Source organism: Silene latifolia, chromosome 7, assembly GCF_048544455.1.
Source record: "Silene latifolia isolate original U9 population chromosome 7, ASM4854445v1, whole genome shotgun sequence".
Classification (NCBI taxonomy): Eukaryota; Viridiplantae; Streptophyta; class Magnoliopsida; order Caryophyllales; family Caryophyllaceae; genus Silene; species Silene latifolia.
The window spans coordinates 39,542,092-39,557,763 of NC_133532.1; the positions used below are offsets into that span (position 1 = coordinate 39,542,092).

At 42.6% G+C, this 15,672-nt stretch overlaps 1 non-coding gene across 1 annotated transcript; it reads left to right on the forward strand.

Annotated features, from left to right (window-relative positions):
* The first annotated feature begins 14,872 nt into the window (after positions 1-14,872).
* On the forward strand, positions 14,873-14,979 carry LOC141593309 (small nucleolar RNA R71). Its single transcript, XR_012521403.1, has one exon. It is a non-coding gene; the product is annotated as a small nucleolar RNA R71 (small nucleolar RNA).
* The last annotated feature ends 693 nt before the right edge of the window (positions 14,980-15,672 follow it).

Genomic DNA, 15,672 nt, shown 5'->3' on the forward strand with positions numbered 1-15,672 from the left:
ATAATTATATAATAATAATATTTTATTGTATTTATACGAGTTATGTTGAGACAGAATAATATAATAATAATAATAATATAATAATAATAATAATAATAATAATAATAATAATAATAATAATAATAATAATAATAATAATAATAATAATAATAATAATAATAATAATAATAATAATAATAATAATAATAATAATAATAATAATAATAATAATAATAATAATAATAATAATAATAATAATAATAAGATACATGTATTACTACTCCCACCCTATATATACCCCTTATAACCTATCCATCCACCCTTATCCACTCACAAAATCTCATAAAATCCACCATCAAATATAGAGAGAAAAGGGAGAAAAGAGAGAGATTGAAAGATATGGAGATTTTGTCCCTCCGCCTCGAGTTCGTAAGGTAAAACCGTCTTATACTAGCCTTTATATTATTTAATTTATACCATCGACCCGCCTTGACCCCGACTCACCTTGACCCGTCATTTGACCACCGTTGACTGTTTAGGTATTTTTTACCGGATTGGTTGATTAGGGTCAATGCGGTCTTACTCATTGGTTGATTGTATGATTGTTCGTATGTTGATAAGTAAATAGAGAAATAAAATGCGTAATGTAAATTGACACGTAAGATTTGGTGACGCGGAAAACCCAATGTGGGAACAACCACGGGAGGGACGGTACCCTGCCAAATATCGCACTATACTTGAATAGGAGGACGATTACAATAGTAATGTAGTGCTAATCTTGTTGGCACGAGGTATCAGGCCTGCAAGATCTTGGGCGGATGTATATTTGGGCATAAGAATATGCTAATGCCTTGGCGTAAGTATGTGTGTGGATACGTTGTTGAGTGTCCTTCTTGATTTGCTTCCTTGGCTATTTATAGGGTGAGAACCCTAGATATGTCCTACTTTGGTTATGGAAAGGGAATATAATTTCCATAAGAACTCTTTCCAAACTCGGTCGCCTTTCCCAATTCTCCCTGATCTCCCTAACTTGTATTTCCTTAATCCGGACGTCTCCTATGATGGGCCTGTGGTCCTCTTTCAGCCCGTTCCCTCTTTTCCTAATTACGGGCTTCCTTCCTCCTTATCACTCCTCCCATAGCCTTTTATTTCATTAAGTGGGCCTTCCTTATTATGCTATTTTTAGCCCAAACAGTTTGCCCCAAATTTCTTGTGAGGTACGCTTCGAGGTGTCGAGCAAGGAATTTACGTGATCAAATGCTAAAACCCTAAGCCGTCATTTGTACTTCTTTTCATGCAGCTCCATCACGTCAGCCGCCCCACTCCTCTTTTCTTGCACCCTACTCCCTCTCTCCTCTTTATAATCCCAACCCCCACTTTGTACTTTCATTTACTCCAAACCATTTCAAAAACTCTCCCTCTCTTTAAACCCTCAACTTTCCTCCTCTTTCATCTTGCCGGCTTCACTGTTCCATTCCCCTCCGTCTCTTTCACCAGGTATTCTTCCCCTTTTCTCCTTTAATTTTCATTTTCTCTTTCCACCATGGGTAAAACTCGATCAACCTCCGCACCCGTTGACCGCAACCTTGACCCAACCTTTCCTTCTCGGGGACTCTTTAAGTATCCCCACGACTGCGACTCTGCTTTGACTGCTGCTGACATTCCCACGATCAAGGGTTTGCTTGGCCTTGGTGACGGGGTGGATATTGCCATCCCTGAACCGGGTCATAAAGCCGACGCCCTTCGTCCCGGATGGGTCTGCTTTTATTTGTACCCGTTTAAATATGGCCTTCGTTTTCCTTTTCCCAAACTCATCCAAGACTTCATCTTTACGAATAATTTCGCCATGCCACAAATTTCTGCTGCCATCTGGAGGGTTCTTCTTTACTCCATGGCCGCCGGTCAGAACACTGGTAACTCTATCCTCTGGGCGATCTAGCCCATATGTACAACATCAGGTCCCTGGGTAGGGTCAATTCTCATTCTGGGGCCGTGGGGAGGCTCCCTTCAGACACGTGTCCAAATCTCGTGATGAGAATTGTTTGAGGACTTCTTCTTTGTGAGGAAGGACTCCATCCAGTCTCCTGTCGATTACATCTTCGAGAAATGGGTTATAACTTCGAGTAAGTAGCCTTCCTGTCGCCTGATTTACTTTATCCCGCTGCTTACTAGCTTACTTCATCGTCTTCGTGCAGGCCCCTGTCACCTGACCTACATTGGTGCCAAGATCCCTGCCTGTAGCAAATTGTTCAGTATCTCTGAATCTGAGAGAAAGTTTTCAGACCTGCTTCCTGGTTTTTCACCTACTTCCTCTTCCAACCCTCTTCAATCAGCTCACATCATGTCTTCAAGTGAGCTTACCACAATCGTTTCAGTTGGCAACTTTTATTAATGCCTTAGTTGTCCTGACGCCTGAGACTACATCTGCTTGCAAGTTCAAAAGTTGATCCTTTAGAAATCATCCTCCAAAGCGCCAAAAGGAAGAGACCTTCTGCCAGCCCTGACGTGGCCTCTGCCTCCAAGAGGAGTGCTCCTACTGCTTCCTTCCAGACTCCTCCTACGTTTTCCAGTTCGGCTGCGCCCGAGCCCTTGGTGGTTGACCCGTTGTCTCGTCATCCGCCTACTCCTCCTGTCAGTCCCCGTGCTTCATCCAGCGGAGGTATTACTGCTCATTTCCCATAGGGTTTTGGGAATGTGGACAAGGTGTCATACTGGTCGGAGATCGACCAGCTGCTCTTCCCTCCTCTGAAGGAGACATTTTCTGAGTTCTCCCCAGAGGAGATGGCTGAGAACGACGTGCACAACGCCTTTATGGTAAATACTCTTCATCTTCTACCTGTTTGTTTGCTTTTGTTTGGATTTCTCTTGCTGACTTCTGACTTTCTTGCCCCAGACCCTCCAGTCTGCACTCTATAATAGGAAGATGATCAACATAGTGGAGACCACCAGCCGTGCTACCAACGTCAAAAACCAAGAGCTGAAGGGGACTATTGCCGACTTGGCGCAGCAGCGGTCTGATCTGAAGGAGCATGTGATGGAGTTGAAGACTGAGTTTGCTGTCACCAAGAAGAAGCTGAAGGAAGGAACTGATCAGCTGGCTCGCATTCAAGAGGTGTGCAACACTTTCTCTGACTCCCTCAAGCGCTCTGATGAGAATATCAGCGAGCTGATCTCCCTGGCCACCAATGTTGTTGCTTATGCTACCTGGAGAGGAAAAATCAGCGGGATGTGTGCTGCTCTTGAGGAGGCTCCCACCCAGCAAGCTATAGAGGAGGAGGAGAAGCAGATGGAGATGCTCTACCCCACCCAACCTGATCTGAGTGCGCTGATGCCTGAAGTTGAGGAGGTGAATTCTTTTGCATTGGCTGAGCAAGTTGTTGGGGGTGACGCTGGAGTGGCCCAGGATGTTATGGCAGCTGAGGGTGTGCAAGTTGGTGCGGTACCTGAAATAGGGGGTCAGCAGGCAGAAGAGGTGCCAGAGGTGGAGGTCATTAATGTGACCGATAATTAAGTATTTTTATGTTTTGAGGAACTTTTGGCAGTCTGGCCCAGAGGTGGCAGACTTGTAAGTTTTAAAACTCTTTTTTTTGTGGTTGCTCCGCCAAGGTGACGGTTAAACTTGGGGCCGTATTTTGGCCATGTTTTGGAATGCCCCTTGTCATAGTTTGGCAAGGTTTTAGCCTACATATTGTGTGCTTGTTATTTGGTTTCCCTAGTTTAGGAAGTTGTCGTGTCAGCCTGTTGGCTGATTTAGGCGAGTCTTGTCATCCTGAAAAAGGCTGACTTTCTGACTCAGCTAGCTGTCGTTTCAGCCTAACGGCTGATTTAGGCATATGCCGCAATGTAAGGAGGAGTGGTCGTGTCAACCCGAGGCTGATTTAGACCAGTCTTGTCATCCAGAAGAGGCTGATCAAGATTAAGCTAGCTGCTGTGTCAGCCTGATGGCTGATTTAGGCGTATGCCGCAGTTTTGGATTACTTAACCTTGTTCATGACGCAAGGTGTGTTCATCACGTTTAAAGCCAAGAGGAGCGTAATTTAGGCAAGTTTATCGTCATTCCAGGACCAATGGGACGCTGCAGGATTCTGGTAGCGCAGAGATCCCTACGTTTCATATTCGTGTGCATGCATGCTGGGGCCCTGATTAATTCCGATTAGTGCGAGCTACGTCTAGGGGTGGTATCAGGGGTAGCTGGGTAAGCGTGTTTAGCTGTCAACCAGGCTCCCTTTTGTATGTTCCACAGTCCGCCTGGTGAGGGTGCTCCGTGTGGAGAAAATAGGTTAGGCATGTTGGAGTGCCATGTGCCTTGTCACCCCGCGTTGACAGTTGACAGCCCTGCTAGATATCCTTTCAAAGTACCATAGACACTAGGATTCAGAGTGATGTACCTAGAGAAGCCTGAAAATAGGAAAATCTATTAAGATGATGTGAAATACCTGTCGCCATCTCATGGGGTACCAGAGCAATTGTGGTCCCAGGACGCTGCCAGACCACACCATCTAATAGTAGTTTAAAGTTTTAAAAAGAGCTAGAGACACCTGAAATAAAAGTGAAATTGGCAGTATGCCTACTACCGGATTTTATTTTAACTTTTAAAAATGATTTGGCTTTTCATAGTACATTATTCTGAAGGCTAAAGTCTACTTATTATTAAAAGTAATATCTCTTCAGGTGAAGTATGTTCCATGGACGTTGTATGATTTGACCGTCCATAGTCATCAGTCTGTATGCACCATGGCCAACAACTCCTTCTACCTGGTATGGTCCTTCCCATTTGTAGGCGAATTTTCCTGCTTTTCGATTCTTGGTGTTTTGAAACACCTCTCGGAGAACCAAGTCTCCTACCTCTAGGAGCCTGACTTTCACATTCTTGTTATAACTTCTGGCCACTGACTGTTTGTAGGCAGCCAGACAGATTTTTGCGCTTGCTCGCAGCTTGTCAATTGTGTCCAGGCTTCTGATCATCTCTGCACTGTTCAGTTCCCCTGTCATATTTTCATACCTGTGAGTGGGAAATAGAACTTCTGACGGAATGACTGCTTCCGCGCCAAACACCAGGCTGAAGGGTGTTTGACCCGTTGCTACTTTTGGTGTCGTTCTGTCTGACCATAATACAAGTGGCAATTCATCTGCCCACTTTTCTCCTAACTTCTGTAACCTCCTTCTTAGATTATCCATGATGATTTTGTTGCTAGACTCAGCTTACTTGTTGGACTTTGGAGTCCTGGGTGCTGACTTTTTTAGGGTGATGTTCCACCTGGCACAGTATCCCTCGGTATCATAGGAGATGAATTGTGAGCCATTGTCACATATGATTTCTGATGGGATACCAAACCTGCAAATGATATTTCGTTTTATAAACGAAATGACCTGTTTATCTTTTATTACTGTGAATGCTTCTGCCTCTATCCACTTGGAGAAGTAATCTGTCATTGCCAGCATCCAGGTTCTGTTTCCTGTAGCTCGTGGCAGAGGTCCTACTATGTCCATGTCCCATGCCATGAATGGCCATGGAGAAATGATAGGGTGCAAAGGTTTGGCCGGCTGATGAATCATTGGTGCTGAGCGCTGGCAGGCGTCACATTTGCATGCGTACTCTGTTGCATCTGCCTTCATTGTAGGCCAGTAGTATCCCTGCCTGAGGGCTTTATTTGGCAGACTTCTGCCCCCTGCATGGTTTCCACATTCACCATTGCGGAGAGCATGCAACACAGTTTGTGCTTCTTCCTTTTCCAGGCACCGTAGGTAGGGTCTTGCCAGTGATTTTCTGAATAGTATATCGTCAATAAGTATGAACCTGGAGGCCTTTACTCTGAAAGTTCTCACTTCTTTCTTGTCGTCTGGCAGCTTGTTATGACGCAGCCAGTCTAGGTAAGGTGTGCGCCAATCCCTGTCGCCTGCTTGTTCGGCGATGCAGCCTGTCAGCGGTACGCTGGTTGGCCGAGAGTTCTCACCTTCCCTCAGAATCGCCGGATTCCTTCCCCGTTCTGTGAATCCTCCAGTTCTCCTTTATTTACTTCATCTGCCTTCTGGATGAAAGGTTCCAGCATGTGTGCTATTGGAATGCTGGATAGCTCTGTTGGTTTAAATGTTGCCCCCAGAGTTGCCAAGGCATGTGCTTCCACATTCTGATCTCTGGGGATCTGCTTAAGCTTGCAAGTTGCGAATTTTTATTTTAATTCCTTCGCTATTTTCAAGTATGCAATCATCTTTGAGTCTCTAGCTATGAACTCATCATTCACGTGATTAACTATTAGTAGAGAGTCACTGGATATGTGCAGGTGCCTAACTCCTAATTCCAGAGCTAGCTTCATTCCCAATATCAAGGCCTCGTATTCTGTTTCATTGTTGGTTGCCTTGAATTCACATCTTACTGCTTGTTCTATCAGGTCTCCCTGTTGTGATCGCAGGATTAACCCCACACCTGTCCCCCTTTGGTTGGAGGCTCCGTCAATATGCATCTGCCACACCTCTGTCTCCTTGCTCCCCTCTAAGGTGAGGATTTCCGCATCTGCCAAACTCTGGATGGCTGGGCTGAAGTCTGACACGAATTCGACCAGTGCTTGCGATTTGATTGCTGTTCTGGGGTCATACTGAATATCGTACCCACTGAGGTGTACAGACCATTTTGACATTGTGCCTGATAGTTCAGGCTTCCTCATGATGGATTTTAGCGGGTAGTTGGTCACGACATGTATGATGTGGGACTCAAAATAGGGGCGCAGTTTGCGAGATGCTACTACCAATGCTAGTACTAACTTTTCAAGAGATGTGTACCTGGTCTCTGCCGGCAGTAGGGACTTGCTCAAGTAGTATACTCGCTTCTGCTCCTTTTCTTGCTCTCTGACCAGGACAGCACTCACTGCCACCTCTGTGACGGCCAGGTATAGGAATAGTGGTTCTTCTGGCTCCGGCTTCGACAGCAGCGACGGGCTGCTGAGGTAGTGTTTCGTCTCTCTGAAGGCTTGCTCGTGATCCGAGGTCCATTTAAACTTCTGGCTTTTCCTTAGTACATCATAAAACAACTTTGATCTGCTCGATGCTGGCCTCTATTCCTCTTTGGGTTACAATATAGCCTAAGAATTTGCCAGAAGATACTCCGAAGGTGCATTTAGATGGATTTAGCTTTATTTCGTATTCCCTGAGGGTGCTGAATGTTTCTGCCAGATGCCGCATATGATCTTTGGCTTTTTCTGATTTCACCACCATGTCATCAATATAGGGGTTTGACCGTGACTTTTATAGGGGTTAAATTGTTGTTATAGCTGTTTTGTGCAACGGTCTTAAGACGAGTTTTTAACACACCTTTCGTGGCTGTTTTGGGCGGACCTTGGGTGGGTTGTGTCGAGGGAAGTGAGGAGGAGCTAGTGGTGGTCTTGGTTGGTGGGTAGAGTGGTTGTGGTGGTCGGAAATTGAGGCCAAAAGTGGTTGTACGGCTTGTTTTGTCGTCATTGTTGTGCTTGTTGTTGCTAGTGTCGTTGGGGGTTGTTAGTGGTTGGCGATAGGGGCTGGTGTCATCTAAGGGTGGGGGTACTAGCAAGGTCGGTCATGGCCGTGGTAGCCAGGGTTGGTGGTTTGTGTGGTGAAAGTTGAAGGGTGTCGGGTGTGGGGTTGTTGTTGTTGCCGTTTGTTGTTGCTGGGGTTGTGGGTTGGCCGTGGACCACCATGGCCGGTGGTGGTGGTCCGTGGTGGTCCTAGGAGGGAGTTCGGGTGTGGGTTTTGAGTCGGGTATTTGAATAGCTTAAGACGAGTATTTAATTAGTCGTATGCATATTAGATTAGTATATTTATACGTATTTATATACGTATTAGATTGGTATATTTATACGTATTTATATTATTATCGTATTTTAGGAAATGGGTTTTGTGAGACGGTTTTACGAGACGGCCTAGCTTGTGTGACGGATTTCTTATGCGGATTTGTTGTGAGGTAGGTTTATCCTACTCAGTTTCATTGTCGTATTTGTTTATAAAATGAGTCTTTGTCATTTAATTGCATTGAGTGGGTCGTATTGCATGTTGTTGGCCATGACGATTCGATGAGTCGAGATATTTGAGCAACTGGTATCCATGACATGTTTAGCATGTCATGGTGTATATGGTCTGTCATGCATTTCATATTATGACGGTTGTGATTGTATACGTGGGAGGATTTGTGTTGTTGTTGTTTTGAAGACGTAAGACGGTTGGGAGACCGTCTTGCGCTTAAGTCGCCTCTTGGAGATTCCCACTCCAAGGGGGATGTGCTCATTAATGGCTTGAGTAACGGAGGGACTCGTGTGGTTGAGACACGACGTCTGGCAGGGAATCCGGTTGGCTTCCGGATCCGGTACGTTTGGGCGTGTCCCGATACCTGTTTGTGGTTATCGGTATGTTTGGGCGTGTCCCGGTACCAGTTTTGTTGTCGGTATATCTGAGCGTGTCCCAGTACCGTGGTGGTGGTTGTTTTATAGTGGTTCATTCACATCATGGTCATGTTGTATGCTCACACACTCGAGTCGTGTCACACTTTATTTATTTAATGAAACTGACGTTTGTGTGTCTGTGTAATTGTCACCTACCTTTTTTGGGGTGCCCTGTGTCGATCCATATGATATCATTTGATCACATGGGGAGCAGGTTAAATTCAGGTTTTTTGGATAGCACGCGGGAGACGGGACGAGATTGATGAGTCACGAGACAAGTCTAGTTGGCTAGAAGAGTATAAATGTCATGAGTTGTACTTTTATTCATTTGTTTACGTTTCATGTAATTCATTAAACATTACATTAATAAAATATTTTTTGATTAAAGTTTTGAAACACTACCTCGGGAAACCGAGATGGTAACGCTCTAAATATCTTGGCCGAATAGTTGGAGTGTTACAAAGTGGTATCAGAGCGACGATTTTGGAACCTAAAACCAATGAACCAAAAATGAATTTAGGAGAGTCTAAGTAAAATGAACCCGACATGAGTACCATAGGAGATCGATTTTGGATGAGTAGGCGCCCTCATGCCAAAGCTAGTGCCTATCGTCTCAGTTGGTCACTACGTGGGTGGCTAGGAGTATGGGAAACGTTTTGTGAATCGTAATATGAATGCATATGTGTTATAGTATTAAAGCGTGTTTGCATGTGGCATGGAATATGATCATTGTGAAAGTGGTGTGAATACATGTATTTTATGACTCGTAATAGGTTTATAGTATGATAGAATCCTTCATATGAAATATGATAGCATGTGATAAATGGATAAGTAGACTCATGTGAGTAGTATATCGTAGATATGATTGGTGTATGTTAATATGAGGGACGGTAGTAGTCCCGAATATTGGCATGTAGGTATCATTTGCGTGTTTGAGCTTGCTAATGTCGTTGTTAACGCATGAATGGTAATGATTGTGTAGATTAGATATGATTATGAGAGTAATGTACCAAAGATAGTGAGTGTGGGACCAAACCCAATCAAGTAGAGTAGTACTCGAGCCTGTTGACCAGTCACTCGACCGAGTGGACCTGTCACTCGACCGAGTGGACCTGTCACTCGACCGAGTGGGCAAATTTAAGAAACTGGAAAACTTCTAAAAGGTTTCCACTCGATCGAGTAACCTGTCACTAGACTGAGTGGAGTTGCACTCGACCGAGTGCCCTAAGTACTCGGCCGAGTGGGCTTGGTGAGCCGAGAAATTCGTGTAAAATTTACTTTTTCTACCTTATCTTTTCATTTCTGTCTCAAACCTCGTAAATTCGACGTCGATTTATCTTAAAATAATTCAAAATTTTCATATTGTAATTTGTTGTTTGAATTACACTTTGTTACTTCGCTTTTCTTGCATGACCTTGTTCAAACTCATAGTAATGGTTGATTTTCTACATCATTAGAGTGGTCAAAAATCGGATTTTTACGATAAATTTTTTTCTCACCATGGATGAGCTTAGAAACTTGTGCTTTTGAGTCGATAACCAAATTTTCATGCTTGTTGTTGGGTCATATTGAACAAGAAAGGCTTAACACTTGTTGTTAATGTCGGATTTTTACCTTGTATGCGAAAATTTAGATTTAAAAGTTTTGACTTACTTTTCATTTTCATGAGTGAACATTGTTTTAATCGTCTTACAAAGACTACAGTTATCCCTAGTATATTGTCTTGGAAATGAAGATTTCGTTGCAAATTTTAGCCTAAAATTTTGAACCAAGTGAGGAATATGAACAATTTTGATTTTAACCCAATTATGGTTTAATAGTATTGTAAAACTATAATATTGTTTTTGAAATTTTGTAATAAAACGGCGTGAATCAAAAATTTTCCGTCTTAAAGGTTGACAAATTTCCCGAAAATGTTGTGAAAATATAAATAAGCTTTGATTATTCGCTCGTGGCGTACTTCGTTTATTCCTTCTAATCTTCGATTACAAGGTTTTGTGAAATCGTATATAAGAAATTTTCCGTCTTAAGATTTTCCTTTTGAAAGCGAATGATACAACTACCCGAATTTTGATTTTTCTAAGTCATGTTTTGCACTAATCGAATAGTAATACTTTGAACTTGGCCCATAATGACATGTGCCATCCTATGACAGACTACTCTGTATTAAAGTTTTCAAGAAATTTGAGATAAATGACCGTTATGTTAAAGTTTTTAATATAGCATTTCGCATTTGAGTTAAGTTTGAGTAAAATTTCATTAGAGTTGAGTTTTGAAGTTGCATCATTTTTTGAAAAAGTTCATCATATTCCAGGTGTACTATTAGGGTAATTTTAAGGTGTCAGTCATGGATTTCTTATCCCCACCATGTTATTTAATTCTCTATCCTTTCCATATCCGTTCTGACTTGTTTTAATTCTCATCATCCTTATCCGTTGAGTTAATACGGGATATCCGGGCATAGAGTTATGTGTGAGCCCCAAAAGAGTGTTTTCTCACCCTAGCCCTTAGGCATATGTTTCCGGCCAGATGAGTGATTTTGGACATAGTCATCAAGTTTGATAATTTAGGAGCACTAGGACGGTAGTTGGCCCATGTAATGCTTTGAATACGGTGAGTTGATCATGAGAGACAACTACGACGGTAGTGGATGTAACACCCCCATACTCCAAGTGCCTTACCAGGACCACCCAGGTATAAGGATGTTACCATCTCGGTTACCCGAGGCAATGATAATCAAATAAACAATAGAGAAACAACGTTTAAATAGAAATACTTAGTGAAAGGTTACAGTCTCAAAACCAAAACCAAAAGTACAATACATGTTCTCAAACTGATTGTTTACTGATCTAACTGAAATGTCATAAAAACTACTAAGCTACAGCGGAAGACTTCTATCATCATATCGTGACACATCCCAGCTATCCCAGTACTCATCTCATACCTGCTCAATATCTGTTCACCATCCCCGAATGGATCACCGCAGGTTTTAAAACAATAATCGGGGTCAGTACTATTTACAAAAATCATATAACCAACTGAACAGAAAACAATACAGCTCATACAATCATACACAATCATCCACTCCACTCCATCTCCCTCACCGACTGTCCACTGGACCAGCCCTGCCAGTGGGGGACCGCAGCCGTTCCCACCTAAGCCCCGCTCATCATACCGAGCGATAACCCTGTCCCATTAATGTGCACATCCCCTCCCGTGGCGGGTTCCACGGAGGGCGAAACTAGGGCGTGAAGCCACTCCCGCAAGTGACTCCACTCAGCCGAGAACGCATCTCGAGAACCAGAGACAAACAAACACATCCATCAACAACAATCTATCAACAACCGTTACGAAACAAAACAACAAGTACTAATTACAGCACAATCACCACACATTATGTAACTAATACTGAGTAGGGAAACCCTACCTGGAAAGCAAACACCAACAATCGACGATCGATCTCACGGTGATATCAAAAAGCTTCCTCTACGAATCCTCCTCCTAACATACAAACATATAATCACTACCAAGCATAACATACTACAAAACCCCCAATTCCCAAATTAGGGTTTAACCAACTTTAAGAAAACATTATAAAAATGGTATATAGGTCTTACCCTTGACGCAAGGATCACAACGGTATAAAGAACGATGAAATCCGACCTTCCAAACTCCGGGATTTGCTAACAATGTGATTAAGGTGATGAACGTACTTTGCTTTCTCTCTTAACAGTAAATTAGGTTTTGAAAAAGTGTTTAGAATAATGACGGAAAAGATTATATACCTTAATCGCATAATTAACAAAACCCGAGAAATAATTCTCCGAAAACCGGCTACTCGATCGAGTAGCTAAGGTACTCGATCGAGTACCCCCTTACTCGATCGAGTATCATAGTTACTCGATCGAGTACCCAACAGGTCAGAAACTATTTTAAAACGCAACTCGCTCTTACTCAACAGAGTAAGGCCTACTCGATAGAGTACCCAAAGACTTATAAATACGGAGTATTACTGTGGAATACAAACAGAATTTGGTTTCTTAGCGGTGGTGTAGGCTCATAGATAGTGAACGCTATTTGAGAACATGCGAGGATGACCTTTTAGCACAACTCAGATGTTTTGGTTAGCATATGGTTAAGTTAGAACATGCAGGATGTTGAGGGAATAGTTGAGGTACGCAAAGAGTTGAAAGAGGAATGATAATATGACTGATAAAAGTAGCTGGATGGAGTGAAATTTGGATTAAGGAATGAGGTGAGTTGAATAAATGGTGATAAAATTTAGGAATATGGAATACGAGATAGAGAGTACTAGAGCAAGAGACGAGTTGGAGATTTTGCAAATGGTAACCCGACGTTCAATGAGGAACTTGCTGTAATTTTTGAGTGAATCCGTGTGAGGTGGCATAATTGTGGATTTGGTATTACCAAGGTTGGTTTTGTGGTCGTGAGGGTAAGAATGGTGCATCTAATGCTTGAGGATTCAATCTTATGATTGAGGTATTTGATCATTTGTGATACATAATGTAACCATTAACCTAAGTACATAGGTATGATATGTGAAAGTGGTTGTGTCAGACTCCGACCCTGAGAGTGGTAGTATAGATTTTGTTTGTAAAATTGCCTCCCAAGCGTTATAACATGGAGCTACTGAGTGGGGACGCTTTAAAGTGTTATCAAGAATAAATTTAGTTATGTCATCCCCAACTTTTAGTTTTAAAATACCATCCCTAACATCTATGAGTGATCCTGCAGTGTGAAGGAACGGTCTACCTAGAATAATAGGGACTTGAGAGTCCTCAGCCATATCCATAACAATGAAGTCAACGGGAATGAAATACTTTTCTACTCAAACTCGCACATCCTCTAAGACACCCATAGGCTTCTTTAAAGATTTATCAGCCATTTGCAAGGTCATATTAGTAACACGGAGTTGACCCATATTTAACTTTTTGTATATAGAATACGGCATGACACTAACACTAGCCTCTAAATCGCAAAGGGCTTTATCAATAGCTATACTACCAATATGGCAAGGAATAGAAAAACTCCCTGGATCCTTTAGCTTTGGTGGTGAGTTAGCTTGTAATGCGGTCGCGCACTCCTGAGTGAATGCCACCGTCTCAACTTCATCAAAAAAACGCTTCTTTGACAAGATTTCTTTCAAAAACTTAGCATACGCCGGCACTTGAGTGACCAATTCAGTAAACGGCACACTCACTTGAAAATTCTTCACTACCTCCATGAACCTCCCAAACTGTTGTTCGATCTTAGACTTCTACAATCGTTGAGGAAAATGTAATTAAATTTTAATTGCCTCGGCTTCTTTTGCTTTAGAAGTAGCTTTGGAAATATTATCGTCAGTTCCAGGGTGTACTCGATCGAGTCCAGTAGTCAGTCGGTCGAAGATCCTATTCTCTTCCAATGCCGTAGCAAAAACGCGCGAAAAATCTTGCTTTGGGGGGTGCCTCGATCGAGCCTGTGTTGTAATCGATCGAGCAAAGGTGGTACTCAATCGAGCCCGTGCTTACTCGATCGAGGAACCAAGTTGTTCATCGTTTTTTCGCTTTTCTTCTTATCCCGTGTTTGATCCTTGCTTAATTCTTTCTCGCCATCGCTTAGCTCCAAATTACCCAATTCCTTAGGATGCATGTAAGGAACTTCCTCTTCATCAATGGGCAAATACGTACTTTGATAAGTAGTACTGCTCCTCAAAGAAATAGCATTAACTTGTTCATGTGCTTGTTTACCTTGAGGAGGAAGATTGTCGGACTGTTTTGAAGGATTTTGAGCCGCCATTTGAGCAACTTGAGTATCCGACATCTTGTTGTAGGCTATTAGTTCGGAAAGCCGTTTGCTTTTGTTGAATCATCAAACTTTGTTGCAATATAGCGTTCATCTCTGCCATCTCATTACTTGGAGCTTGAGGAGGAGGTTGCATCTGTTGAAAACCTCTTTGATTTTGCCGAACAAAGTTTTCTTGTGATTGATTACCACGATTTGGATGAATGATATAAGCATTATGTTGTGGGGATTGAGCAAACACATTCTGACTCCTTTCAGGGAAGAAGTTAGAATAAGGAGTACCTTGCTTGAAAGACTGAAATGCATGGACTTGTTCAATGGTACTCATACACTAGGCCGCAGTGTGGCCATCTATCCCACATCTCTCATAGGACGCCTCTTGATTAACCATTGCATGGACCATTTCTTTCTTATTACCCAAAAACTGAGATGTCTTTAATTCATCTATTTGAGCCGTTAAGGCCTCCAGCTGTGCCGCAATAACATTGTCTGAACCACTTCCTCTCTTACTACCTCTCGGGTTACCATACTCAGCTGTGTGAGTAGTTATCTGATCAATCAACTTCCAAGCATTACCATCATTAGTATTATCCTAGAATCTCCCATTGGCAGCAGAATCAAACAAAGCTCTGTGATCTTCATACAACCCGTTGTAAAACTGGTTGCAAAGGAACCAAATATGGAAGCCATGATGAGGGACGAATCGAACTAGCCTTTTGAAACGAACCCATGCCTCATTAAGGTCTTCGGTAGGACCTTGTTTAAAGCTCGTAATCTGGCTTCTAAGGGCATTAGTCTTCTGCGGTGGAAAATACCTCTTGTAGAATGCAAGAGCTATTGAAGTCCAGTTAGTAATTGATTCATTCTCAATATCCAAGTCACGTAGCCATTCTAATGCATTATCTCTCAGAGAGAAAGGAAAAAGAGTCTGTTTGACTTGAACTTGAGTCACCCCTGTAGTCAAAGGAATAGAACAACAATATATAACAAATTTCTCCATGTGCTTGGCAGGCTCCTCTCCAGCTTTTTCTCCAAATAGATTTCGCTCAACCAGGCTTATATAAGACGATTTGATCTCAAAGGTCCCTTTATCAGTGGTAGGGAGCTTAAAGCCTTTAGGAATGGAATCAATGGTGGGTTCGGAATGACTTGCCAAGGTCGACATCTTCAACGTTGTAGGAGTAATGGGTGCAGAAATAAGTGTGTCCGCTTCAAAGGACGAATCTTCTGTGAAAGTAAACCGCTCGTAGTCAAGTGCACTCAAGTCTTCCACCTAACTTACTTCTCTTTGAAATTTTCGTCTATAGCGAAAAGTCTTCTTTGGCTCGGTATCAAAAGGCACAATCGCGGACCTATTAGACCTGGGCATACACGAAAACAACAAGAAAATATCAAACTGTCTCAAGGAACTGATGCTCCCTGAGACAAAAGACAAAAATAAACAAAAAGAAACAGAAAAATTGTTGCCTCCCCGGCAACGGCG